This window comes from Arachis stenosperma, chromosome 1 (assembly GCF_014773155.1).
Source record: "Arachis stenosperma cultivar V10309 chromosome 1, arast.V10309.gnm1.PFL2, whole genome shotgun sequence".
Taxonomy (NCBI): domain Eukaryota; kingdom Viridiplantae; phylum Streptophyta; class Magnoliopsida; order Fabales; family Fabaceae; genus Arachis; species Arachis stenosperma.
This window is the reverse complement of record NC_080377.1, coordinates 81,682,261-81,695,843: the sequence shown is the minus strand read 5'-3', so window position 1 is coordinate 81,695,843 and position 13,583 is coordinate 81,682,261. Positions and strand designations below refer to the sequence as shown.

The window sequence follows — 13,583 nt, the reverse complement described above, 5'->3', positions numbered from 1 at the left end:
ATCTCTATGGTCTCATTTTGAGCCTCAGATTCCCATGGTTCCTCATTGGGGAACTCAGAAGAGGTTGGTGCACGCCCATTGAGGTCTTCCTCCGTGGCGTCCACCTCCTCTCTTTCCTCTCCATATTCGGCCATATTGATGGCCTTGCACTCTCCTTTTGGATTTTCTTCTGTGTTGCTTGGGAGAGTACTAGGAGGGAGTTCAGTAATTTTCTTGCTCAGCTGACCCACTTGTCCTTCCAAATTTCTGATGGAGGACTTTGTTTCGTTCATGAAACTTTGAGTGGTCTTTATTAGATCAGAGACCATTGTTGCTAAGTCAGAAGTATTCTGCTTAGAACTCTCTGTCTGTTGCTGAGAAGATGATGGAAAAGGCTTGTTATTGCCAGGCCTGTTTCTTCCACCATTATTATTATTGAAACCTTGTTGAGGTCTCTCTTGATTCTTCCATGAGAAATTTTGGTGATTTCTCCATGAAGAATTATAGGTGTTTCCATAGGGTTCTCCTAGGTAATTCACCTCTTCCATTGAAGGGTTCTCAGGATCATAAGCTTCTTCCTCAGATGAAGCTTCCTTAGTACTGCCAGGTGCATTTTGCATTCCAGACAGACTTTGAGAAATCAAATTGACTTGTTGGGTCAATATCTTGTTCTGAGCCAGAATGGCATTCAGAGCATCAATCTCAAGAACTCCTTTCTTCTGACTTGTCCCATTGTTCACAGGATTCCTTTCAGAAGTGTACATGAATTGGTTATTTGCAACCATTTCAATTAGTTCTTGAGCCTCTGTAGGCGTCTTCTTCAGATGAAGAGATCCTCCAGCAGAGCTATCCAAAGACATCTTGGATAGTTCAGAGAGACCATCATAGAAAATACCTATGATGCTCCATTCAGAAACCATGTCTGAGGGACATTTTCTGATTAATTGTTTGTATCTTTCCCAAGCTTCATAGAGGGATTCTCCATCCTTCTGTCTGAAGGTTTGGACTTCCACTCTAAGCTTACTCAATTTTTGAGGTGGAAAGAACTTTGCCAAGAAGGCATTGACTAGCTTTTCCCAAGAGTCCAGGCTATCTTTAGGTTGTGAGTCCAACCATATTCTAGCTCTGTCTCTTACAGCAAAAGGGAATAGCATCAGTCTGTAGACCTCAGGGTCAACCCCATTATTCTTGACTGTGTCACAGATTTGCAAGAACTCAGCTAAAAACTGATGAGGATCTTCCATTGGAAGTCCATGGAACTTGCAATTCTGTTGCATTAGAGAAACTAACTGAGGCTTAAGCTCAAAGTTGTTTGCTCTAATGGCAGGGATAGAGATGCTTCTCCCATTGGGAGTAGGTGCAGTAAAGTCACCCAGCACCTTCCTTGCATTGTTGGCATTGTTGTTGTTTTCGGCTGCCATGGGTCTTCTTCTTTGAAGAATTCGGTCAGGTCCTCTAAAGAGAGTTGTGCCTTGGCTTCTCTTAGTTTTCGCTTCAAGGTTCTCTCAGGTTCAGGGTCAGCTTCAACAAGAATGCCTTTGTCATTGTTCCTGCTCATAAGAAAGAGAACAGAAAAAGAAAAATGTGGAATCCTCTATGTCACAGTATAGAGATTCCTTGAAGTGTCAGAGGGAAAGAAGAGTAGAAGACAGAAGTAGAAAATTCGAACTTATCAGAAAAAGATGGAGTTCGAATTTTACATTAAGGGATAGTGTTAGTCCATAAATAGAAGGATGTGAGAAGAAGGGAAGTAATTTTTCGAAAATTGAGTAAAAGATTTTGAAAACATTTTGAAAAACACTTAATTGATTTTCGAAAATAAGAGTGGAAAAGAAATCAAGTGATTTTTGAAAAAGATTTTTAAATTAGAAATAAAAAAGATTTGATTGAAAACTATTTTGAAAAAGATGTGGTTAAGAAGATATGATTGGTTTTAAAAAGATGTGATTGAGAAGATATGATTTGAAAACAATTTTAAAAGATATGATTTGAAAACAATTTTGAAAAGATATGATTTTAAAAATTAATGACTTGCCTAACAAGAAAAGATATGATTCAAACATAAAACCTTCCTCAACAGAAAAGGCAAAAAATGTTCAATCAAATCATTAATTGTTAGTAGTATCTTTGAAAAAGGAAAGAAATTGATTTTGAAAACATTTGATTGAAAAGATATGATTTGAAAAAGATTTGGTTTTGAAAAACTTTGAAAACTTGAAAAAAATTGATTTTGAAAACAAAATCTTCCCCTTTTGCCATCCTGGCGTTAAACGCCCAGAATGGTGCACATTCTGGCGTTTAACGCCCAAACTTATACCTTTTTGGGCGTTAAACGCCCAGTCAGGCACCCTGGCTGGCGTTTAAACGCCAGTCTGTCTTCTTCACTGGGCATTTTTGAATGCCCAGCTTTTTCTGTGTGATTCCTCTGCAGTATGTTCTGAATCTTCAATTCTCTGTATTATTGACTTGGAAAGACACAAATTAAAAATATTTTTGGATTTTTAATAATAAGGAATAATCAAATGCAAATAAAATCAAATAACAATGCATGCAAGACACCAAACTTAGCAGTTTGTATACTACTGATATTAACAAAATGAGAATGCATATGAGAAACAACAAACACTCAAGTCAATAGAATTCAAAGATCAAAACAAGGAAATCATCAAGAACAACTTGAAGATTAGTGAAGACACATGCATAAATTCGAAAAATGCAAGAAAAACAGAAACATGCAATTGACACCAAACTTAAGATGAGACTCTAGACTCAAACAGAAAATATTTGGATTTTATGATTTTGTAATTTTTTTGTGCTTTTTCGAAAATTATATGGAAGAGAAAATAAAGGTATCAAAATTCTTAATGAGAATTCCAGGAATCATGCAATGTTAGTCTAAAGCTTTAGTCTAAAGGAATTAGACATAGCTAGCTAAGCTTCAGCAAGACATTGCATTCAAGAGCTAAATTGATGATGATCAATCAGCTTTGGTGATGATAAGAACATCACCTTGAAACACTAGAATTCATTCTTAAGAACTCTGAAAAAAAAGAAAAAAAAATACCTAATCTAAGCAACAAGATGAACCGTCAGTTGTCCATACTCGAACAATCCCCGGCAACGGCGCCAAAAACTTGGTGCGCGAAATTGTGATCACTACAACTTCACACAACTAACCAGCAAGTGCACTGGGTCGTCCAAGTAATACCTTACGTGAGTAAGGGTCGATCCCACGGAGATTGTTGGTATGAAGCAAGCTATGGTCACCTTGTACATCTCAGTCAGGCAGACTCAAATGGGTATAGATGATGAATAAAACGTAAAGATAAAGATAGAGATACTTATGTATATCATTGGTGTGAGAGCTTCAGACAAGCGTATGAAGATGCCTTCCCTTCCGTCTCTCTGCTTTCCTACTACCTTCATCCAATCCTTCTTACTCCTTTCCATGGCAAGCTCGTGTAGGGTTTCACCGTTGTCAATGGCTACCTCCCATCCTCGCAGTGAAAGCTAATGCACGCACTCTGTCACAGTACTGCCAATCACCGGTTTGGTTCCCTCCCTACCGGAATAGAATCCCTCTTTTGCGTCTGTCACTAACGCCCAGTAGGTTACAGGTTTGAAGCACGTCACAGTCATTCAGTCATTGAATCCTACTCAGAATACCACAGACAAGGTTTAGACCTTCCGGATTCTCTTGAATGCCGCCATCAGGTCCTGCCTATACCACGAAGATTCCGATTAAAGAATCCAAGAGATATTCACTAAGCCTCAGATGCTTGTAGAACAAGAGTGGTTGTCAGTCACTTTGTTCATGGGTGAGAATGGTGATGGGCGTCAATCATCACCTTCATCAAGTTGAAGAACAAGTGATATCTTGGACAAAGAACAAGCGGAATTGAATAGAAGAACAATAGTAATTGCATTAATACTCGAGGTACAACAGAGCTCCACACCTTAATCTATGGTGTGTAGAAACTCCACCGTTGAAAATACATAAGAACAAGAGTGATCATTGGTTTCGGCCCCAGAGAGGGAACCAGAAGAACCAAGATCTGATCTAAGAACTAGATGTCCAAAAGATTAAAAATACAATAGTAAAAGGTCCTATATATAGAGAACTAGCAGCCTAGGGTGTACAGAGATGAGTAAATGACATAAAAATCCACTTCCGGGCCCACTTGGTGTGTGCTTGGGCTGAGCAATGAAGTAATTTCGTGTAGAGACTCTTCTTGGAGTTAAACGCCAGCTTTTATGCCAGTTTGGGCGTTTAACTCCCATTTAGGTGCCAGTTCCGGCGTTTAACGCTGGAATTTCTTGAGGTGACTTTGAACGCCGGTTTGGGCCATCAAATCTTGGGCAAAGTATGGACTATCATATATTGCTGGAAAGCCCAGGATGTCTACTTTCCAACGCCGTTGAGAGCGCGCCAATTGGTCTTCTGTAGCTCCAGAAAATCCACTTCGAGTGCAGGGAGGTCAGAATCCAACAGCATCTGCAGTCCTTTTTAGTCTCTGAATCAGATTTTTGCTCGGGTCCCTCAATTTCAGCCAGAAAATACCTGAAATCACAGAAAAACACACAAACTCATAGTAAAGTCCAGAAAAGTGAATTTTAACTAAAAACTAATAAAAATATACTAAAAACTAACTAGATCATATCAAAAACATACTAAAAACAATGCCAAAAAGCGTACAAATTATCCGCTCATCAGACACCTTTTGAATTGGTCATCCACTTGGTTCCAGGGAGACATATGTCCTCTAGAACTTGATCCAACCCCTTATCTACTCTCACCATTATCCTATTAATGGATTCAGGATCATCTTGTAGTTGAGGCAATTTGAAAACCTCTCTTATTTTGTCCAGATGGAAGTAAATAATTCTCCCTCTGACCATGGTTCTGTAGGTATGAAAAGCGGTTCCAGTCATTCTCTGCTTATCTGTCAGCCACAGATTTGAGTAGAATTCTTGAACCATGTTTCTTCCAACCTTTGTCTCAGGGTTGGTTAGAACTTCCCATCCTCTGTTTCGAATTTGCTCTTGGATCTCCGAATATTCATCTTCTTTCAGATCAAATTTAACGTCTGGGATCACTGACCTTAGACCCATTATTTTGTGGTAATGGTCTGCATGTTCTTTAGTTAAGAACCTCTCTTGACTCCAAAGGTCCTTTGGAGCATTCTCTTTCTTGCCTCTTGAATTGGTTTGTTTTCCTTTGGGAGCCATGATCTTGATGAGCCTTAGCTTAGTGATCACGGAAAAACACACCAAACTTAGAGGTTTGCTTGTCCTCAAGCAAAAAAGAAAGGAAAGAGGAGAGAGAGAAGGAGAACAAATTCGAATGGTGGGGAAAGGGGAATGGCCAAACGTGTATTTATAAGGGAGGGGGAGAGATTTCAAAAATTTTGAAGGAGATTTGAGAAGATATGGAAAGAATTTGAGAGATATTTGAGTTTTTTTTGAAGAAGATTTGGAAAAGATTTGAAAGAGATTTGAAGAATGATTTTAATTTTGAAAATTTGAAGGTGAATGATGAAAGTTTGAAATGTGTTTATGTAGAAAATTATGGATCAAAACAAGAAAGTTTGAAAAAATTTTAAGTGGAAACCAAAATCTCTGTCCCCCACCTGTCTGGCGTTAAACGCCCAGAATGGTATCCATTCTGGCGTTTAACGCCCAGAATGGTATCCATTCTGGCGTTTAACGCCCAAATGTTGGCCAATTTGGGCGTTTAACGCCCAGCCTGGCTGGCGTTAAACGCCAGAAACCCCTTCATCACTGGGCGTTTTGCTAAACGCTCAGGATGCTGCACACCTGGCGTTAAACGCCCAGAATGGTGCCCATTTTGGCGTTTAACGCCCAAAATGGCACCTTTACTGGCGTTTAACGCCCAGAGTACCCCTTACTGGCATTTTTTCGCCAGCAAGCTCCTTTTCTCTACTTTTTGCACTGAATCCTTCTGTAACTCTGTGAATTCCTTCAATTTTGATTATCGCCCTTTGAGAATATGTATCAAACTTTTATTAAACAAAACAAATAACCTGCTAATGACGGGGTTGCCTCCCAGTAAGCGCTTATTTATTGTCTTTAGCTGGACCTTCACTGAGATTCATTCAAGCCTCAGTTTTAAGCATTCTTGCTCAAAATTGCTTTCAAGATAATGTTTGATCCTCTGTCCATTAACAATAAACTTTTTGTCAGAATCAATATCCTGAAGCTCAACATATCCATATGGTAATACTCCTGTAATCACATACGAACCCCTCCACAAGGGATTTAAGTTTTCCTGGGAATAGTCTGAGCCTATAGTTGAAGAGCAGAACTTTTTGTCCTGGCTCAAAGACTCTGGATGACAACTTCTTGCCATGCCACTTCTTTGCCTTTTCCTTATAAATTTTTGCATTTTCAAAGGCACTGAGTCTAAATTCATCTAGCTCATTTAGCTGGAGTAATCTTTTTTCACCAGCTAACTTAGCATCCAGGTTTAGGAATCTCGTAGCCCAGTAGGCTTTATGTTCCAGTTCCACGGGCAGATGACAGGCCTTGCCATACACAAGTTGGTATGGAGAGGTTCCTATAGGAGTCTTGAATGCTGTTCTGTATGCCCACAGAGCATCATCCAAGCTCTTTGCCCAATCCTTTCTACGGGCAATTACAGTCCATTCTAGGATTCTTTTTAGCTCTCTATTAGAGACTTCAGCTTGCCCATTTGTCTGTGGATGATACGGGGTTGCTACTTTGTGGCTAATTCCATATCGGACCATAGCAGAGTACAGCTGTTTATTGCAGAAATGAGTGCCCCTATCACTGATTAGATCACTGCAAGTAACTCTTTTTCTGTGGTTGTGTAATTCTTCTGTGTGTCATTTAGAACATGGCTAGCATAATAAATGACGTGCAGAAGCTTGTTATGCCTCTGTCCCAACACTGCACCAATGGCATAGTCACTGGCATCACACATTAGTTCGAATGGCAATGTCCAGTCTGGTGCAGAGATGACTGGTGCTGTGACCAACTTGGCTTTCAGGGTCTCAAATGCCTGCAGACACTGTGTGTCAAACACAAATGGTGTGTCAGCAGCTAGCAGGTTGCTTAGAGGTTTTGCAATTTTTGAAAAATCTTTTATAAACCTTCTGTAGAATCCTGCATGCCCCAGAAAGCTTCTGATTGCCTTAACATTGTATTACCTCTACCTTTCCTTTATCCACCTCTATTTCCTTGCTTGAAATTTTGTGCCCAAGGACAATTCCTTCAGTCACCATAAAGTGACATATCTCCCAGTTTAAGACCAGGTTAGTCTCTTGGCACCTTTTCAGGACAAGTGCTAGATGGTTAAGACAGGAGTTGAATGAGTCTCCATATACTGAGAAGTCATCCATGAAGACTTCCAGAAATTTTTCTACCATATCAGAGAAGATAGAGTGCATGCACCTCTAAAAGGTTGCAGGTGCTTTGCACAGACCAAATGGCATCCTTCTGTAGACAAATACTCCAGATGGACATGTGAATGCTATTTTCTCTTGGTCCTGAAGATCCACTACAATTTGGTTGTAACCTGAGTAGCCATCCAAAAAGCAGTAGTATTCATGACCTGCTAGTCTCTTTAGCATTTGGTCTATGAATGGTAAAGGAAAATGATCCTTTCTGGTGGCTGTGTTGAGCCTTCTGTAGTCAATACACATATGCCACCCTGTAACTGTTCTTGTAGAAACCAGTTCATTCTTTTCTTTATGAACCACTGTCATGCCTCCCTTTTTAGGGATAACTTGGACAGGGCTCACCCAGGGACTATCAGAAATAGGATAAATAATCCCATCCTCTAGTAATTTAGTGACCTCTTTCTACACGACCTCCTTCATGGCTGGGTTCAGCTGCCTCTGTGGTTGAACCACTGGCTTGGCATCATTCTCCAATAGGATCTTGTGCATGCATTTGGCTGGGCTAATGCCCTTAAGATCACTTATGGACCACCTAAGAGTTATCTTGTGTGTCCTTAGCACCTGAATTAGTGCTTCCTTTTCCTGTGGCTCTAAAGTAGAGCTTATGATCACTGAAAAAGTGTCATCTTCTCCCAGAAATGCATATTTTAGAGATGGTGGTAGTGGTTTGAGCTCGGTTTTAGGAGGCTTCTCCTCTTCGTGAGGAGTTATCAGAGGTTCTTCTATTTTCTCTGGTTCCTCCAGATCAAGCTGAACATCTTTAAAAATGTCCTCTAGCTTTTATTCGAGACTCTCAGTCATATTGACCTTTTTAAAAATGTCTGGATGCTACATAGCTTTGACAGCATTAAACTTAAACTCATCCTCATTGGCTGTCAGGGTTACCTCCCCTTTTTGGATGTCAATGAGAGTTGCACTCTTGTGCTCCTCCATTTTTAGCACTACAAAGTCAGTGGGAAAGGCAAATGGCCTAACCTTGACAATCATGTCCTCAATTACGCCTGATGGAGTTTTAATGGAGCCATTAGCAAGTTGGAGACATATTCTGGTTGGTTTGACTTCTTCAGTCAAACCAAGCTTTCTGATAGTGGATGCAGGTATTAGGTTGACACTTGCCACAAGGTCACATAGAGCTGTCTTGGTACAAGCACCCTCTAATGTGCATGGTATCATAAAGCTTCTGGGATCTTTAAGCTTTTCTAGTAAGCTTTTTAAAATGACTGCACTGCATTCTTCAGTGAGGAAAACTTTTTTATTTTCTCTCCAATCTTTCTTATGACTTAAGATCTCTTTCATGAACTTAGCATAAGAGGGTATTTGCCCAAGTGCCTCTGCAAACAGAATCTTTAATTCAAGAGTCCTAAGATAGTCTGCAAAGCGGGCAAATTATTTATCCTGTTCCGCTTGGCGGAGTTTCTGAGGATAAGGCATCTTAGCTTTATATTCTCCAACCTTAGTTGCTGTAGGTTTATTTTCTACAGAGGTGGTTGGAGAAGCCTGCTTAAGGGGGTTGTTATCAGCACCTGCAGGTGTCTGATCCCTTATTGGCGTTTGAACGCCAGGATTGGGGGCTGGATGGGCGTTTAACGCCAATTTTTCACCCTTTTATAGCGTTTGGACGCCAGAATTGGCCATCCACTGGGTGTTTAACACCAATTTTGCACCCTTTTATGGCGTTTGAATGCCAGAATAATTCTTCTCTGGGCTCTTACTGTCATCAGAGGGATTTTGGGCAGTGGCTTGGTCATCCCCTGTCAGTTGCTCCTTTTTTGGCTTCCTGCTGCTTTGAGTTGAGGCATTCAATGTCTTTCCACTCCTCAAATGAACAGCTTGGCACTCTTCTATTATTTGTTTAGATAATTGCTGTCTTGTCTAATCCAATTGTGCATCCATATTCTTGTTAGCATTTTGAGTGTCTTGTAGCATCTCTTTAAATTCTGCTAACTGTTTTGTTAGAGCAAGTAATTGCTGATTGAGTTCAGCAACTTGTTTTGGAGGACTAAGTTCAGTGGATACTGCCTTAGCCTCTTCTTTCATGGAGGACTCACTACTTAAGTACAGATGCTGATTTCTAGCAAATGTATCAATGAGCTCTTGAGCCTCCTCAATTGTCTTTCTCATGTGTATAGATCCTCCAGCTGAGTGGTCTAGAGATATATGGGCTATTTTTGTAAGCCTGTAGTAGAAGATATCTAACTGCACCCTGACGAGCGGATTCTTGCTAGTAAAGAAATTCACAAATATAATCGCGTTGTAGGTATAGTTTCTAAACCAACAGAGAATCCTTTCGTGCAAAAGTTTTGGTTGTCACAAGTAACAAACCCATAATAAAAATAAATAACCGAAGTATTCAAACCTCGGGTCATCTTCTCAAGGAATTGTAGGGAGGTGTTCTTATTATTGGTTATGCAAAGGTATATTTTGGGGTTTTTAAAAGGCTTGAACAAGTAATTTAATTGATAAGAAAAATAAATTAATAATTAATAAAAACTATTGGCAAAGTACAAGAAATTGAAGTCCTATCCTAGTTATCCTTATCAGGTGTGATGAGAATTGGATTCTGCTCCCACTTTAGTTAATCCTTATTAAATAAAGGAAAGTCAAGCGGACTAATTAATTTGATCCTCAAGTCCTAGTCAACTCCTATAAAAAGACTAGAGTTATTGGAGTACAAATTAATCAGCAAGGAATTTCAATTTTAATCAGCAGCTGAGTTTGATAACTCAACTGTTACTAATTACTTAACCAAAGCCAAAGGGGAAAATAAATCTAAATTAAATTAAAAGCATTCATAAATATAATAAGGAAAAAATCAAATCTGAAATACCTCAATTTACATTAATAAAAGAAATCAAATCTAACATGGAAACATTCATAAATTAAATTGGGAAAATAAATAAAAGGAATATTAAACCTGGAAATTGAGAAGAAGAAATCCTAAATCCTTAAAGAGGAATCCTAATCCTAAATCCTAAGAGAGAGGAGAGAGCTTCTCTCTCTTTAAAACTACATCTAAAAACTAAAATTGTGAATTATGAATAAATGAATGGATTCCTCCACTTTATAGACTAATCGCTGTTTGCGAATCCTGTCATGCTGATTTTCGTCACTGCGACGTGTCTGCGTGGAGCACACGTTCACGTCACCTAGCTGTACGGACACTATAGCAAATTATATATCATATCGAAGCTCCGGACATTAGCTTTCCAATGCAACTAGAATCGCATCATTTGAATCTCTATAGCTCAAGTTATAATCGATATAGTGCGAGAGGGTTAGGCTGACAGCTTTGCAGTTCCTTTAATTTCTTGTATTCCTTCCACTTTTGCATGCTTCCTTTCCGTTCTCCAAGCCATTCCTGCCTTGTAATCCCTAAAATCACTTAACACACATATCATGGCATCGAATGGTAATAAGAGATGATTAATATTAGCAAATATAATGCCAAAGAAGTATGGTTTCAATAATAGCACAAAATCAGGAAGGAAAAATGTAAACTCATGCAAATTATATGAATAAGTGTGTAAAGAATTGATAAAAACCACTCAATTGAGTACAAGATAAACCATAAAATAGTGGTTTATCAATCTCCCCACACTTAAACATTAGTATGTCCTCATGCTAAGCCTAAGAGAAGCTATAAAGGAGTAAAGAGGAATGGTAAAATGTATGAAATGTAAGCTATCTATACGAATGCAACTAAATGTGAAATACTTCTACCTACTTGGTTAAAAATAAATAAGTTCTCCAAGACAAACATAAATCAAATTCCACTAATTCAAACCATATAGTAAAAACAAGTAAACTTGTAAGAAGATAGCTCATGAAAGTAGGGAATATAGAATCAAGCATTGAACCCTCACTGGTAGTGTATATCACTCTAGTCTCACAAGTGTATAGGGTAATTTACTCTACTCTTCTCTAATCATGGTTTCTAAACTTTGTTCTTCATCTAACCAATCAACAAATATTTAGTATACCAATACAAACATCATGAGGTCTTTTCAGGGTTATAATGGGGCTAAGGTAAGGGTGATGGTATATGTATGGCCAAGTGAGCTATAATATGAATTTTTGACTAACCTAAGCTCTCACCTATACACACACTCTATATACTTTTAAATTCATGCCTAGCTACCCAAAATTCCCACTTTTGCATTACATACTCATGCATCAACCTTTATTTTAATTTTATCACATATGCATTGATATTTTTATTAACTTAACCTTGCATTGGGGTAATTTTGTCTCCTTATTTATTTACTTATTTATTGAGTATTTTTGGATTTTTCTCCTTTTTTTTACTTGAAAATAAACATAACATATCAATGCACATGAATTTTTTTTTATTTTTCTGGTCTCACATGAGTAGGTACCCAAATTCCCAATATTTTATCAAAGTAAAAACATAACACATTCCCTTATTAACCCATGTTCCCACAGTTTTCCCACACTTAGTTGATACACAATCTCTATCTTAAGCTAACCAAAGATTTAATTGGGGTAATTAATTATTTTTCCACTTAAGGCTAGTGATGTGGTAAAATATAGAATAAATGGGATTAAAAGGCTCAAAGTGGCTAACAAAGGTGACATAAAAAGGTAGGCATATTTGGGAGAAGTGAGCTAAAATAAGTAATGGCCTCAATCATATGCAAGCATGTAAATACACTAAATAGTGGACATATAGAATGGAATAAAGTAAAGATTGCAATCACAGGGAAGAAAACACACAAGAATAAAATTCATGGTTTAAATAGTGTAACCATGTAATTAGGCTCAAAATCTTACGGGTTGTGTGTTCTTAGCTTTTTAAACTATGTTCCAAATACAATCCAAACAAATTTAACAAAAAATTTTCAATTTAAATTAGTGAAATGCTATAAAAATTTCTTGAAAAAGAAAATATTACTTCAACCAAGTAGTAACTAAATGCATAAAATCAAACAAACATGCAATCAAATATGCAAATGCAACAATGAACAAACAAAGAAAATAGAATATTGGTGTTGAAAAGAAGGTAACTAACCCCTGGAAGTCGGTATCGACCTCCCCACACTTAAAGATTGTACCATCCGCGGTGCATGCAGAGATGTACAAGTGGACGGGTGGTTCCGCAGCTAGTGCTCTTTTTGTTCCTTTCCTTGCTGATGGTTTGGGAGCAGCTTTCTCTTTTCCTTTCTTGGTGGCCATCCTAAAAAGGAAAAAAAATAAGTACATGTAAAGCTAAGGGTTCGAGCAAGGGAGAGGATAGTATAGGTGATAATCAATGCACAGTAAAGAGGGATTTCGTTAACACATGGTCATGACTTCATGTGAAAAGTTCATCAATGGAAATATAGCAAGTGCATGTATTGACAATTAAATGCAAGATGTTTATTGGCATGCTGGCAAAGGCATGAGTAGCATAGATCAAGCACTAAATGTCCAAGTTAGATTATCATCTTTTTCAAACTAACAATCTGTTTATATTGATAATTATATTATAATTAATAAAATATAAAAGGGGTTTTGTGAAAAACAGGCATTAAAGTAGTAGGATAACATAAAAGTAGTGCATGATGCCATACGGGCTTTTTCACAAACACTTAGCATGCATGGTAAATAAGTTATTGAAAGTATTAAATTGAACATGCAAGCAACCCTATAAAAAGTAATATATAATTGTCAAACAATTCCTTAATAATCCACAAGCAAAATATAGAAAATAATGACCCAAATAAATTTTCAACACCAATTAAAAGAAGAAGAAAGAAAAAGAAAACATAGATAATGAAAGTAAAAAGAAAAAGCAGAAGAAAACATAAAAATAAGAATAAGAATAGAAAAGTAAAGGGGGATGAAGAAAAGAAAAACCTTGATAATGGTGGTGAAAAAGAGGAAGTAGAAAGTGAGAAAGAAGGAAGAAGGAAGAAGGAAGAAGGAAGAAGGGAGAAGAAAGAAATAGGAAGGGATAAGAAATTAGGATTGGGGAAGAAAAGATAAGATATTTGGCTGATTTGGATAAGCTGTGCGCCGCATGTGACGTGGACGCGTAGGTCACGTGATCGCGTGGTGTGTGTGATAATTATCAGGTGACGCGGACGCGTGGGGCACGCGATCGCGTGGCCTGATCTGTGCGATTGGCGCGAGTGGAGCAGTGCGTTCGTGCAACTCTCTGTT

At 38.2% G+C, this 13,583-nt stretch overlaps 1 non-coding gene across 1 annotated transcript; it reads left to right on the top strand.

The window, feature by feature from the left end:
* Positions 1 to 892: 892 nt before the first annotated feature.
* On the top strand, positions 893 to 1,001 carry LOC130951393 (small nucleolar RNA R71). The gene has a single exon (XR_009073956.1). It is a non-coding gene; the product is annotated as a small nucleolar RNA R71 (small nucleolar RNA).
* The last annotated feature ends 12,582 nt before the right edge of the window (positions 1,002 to 13,583 follow it).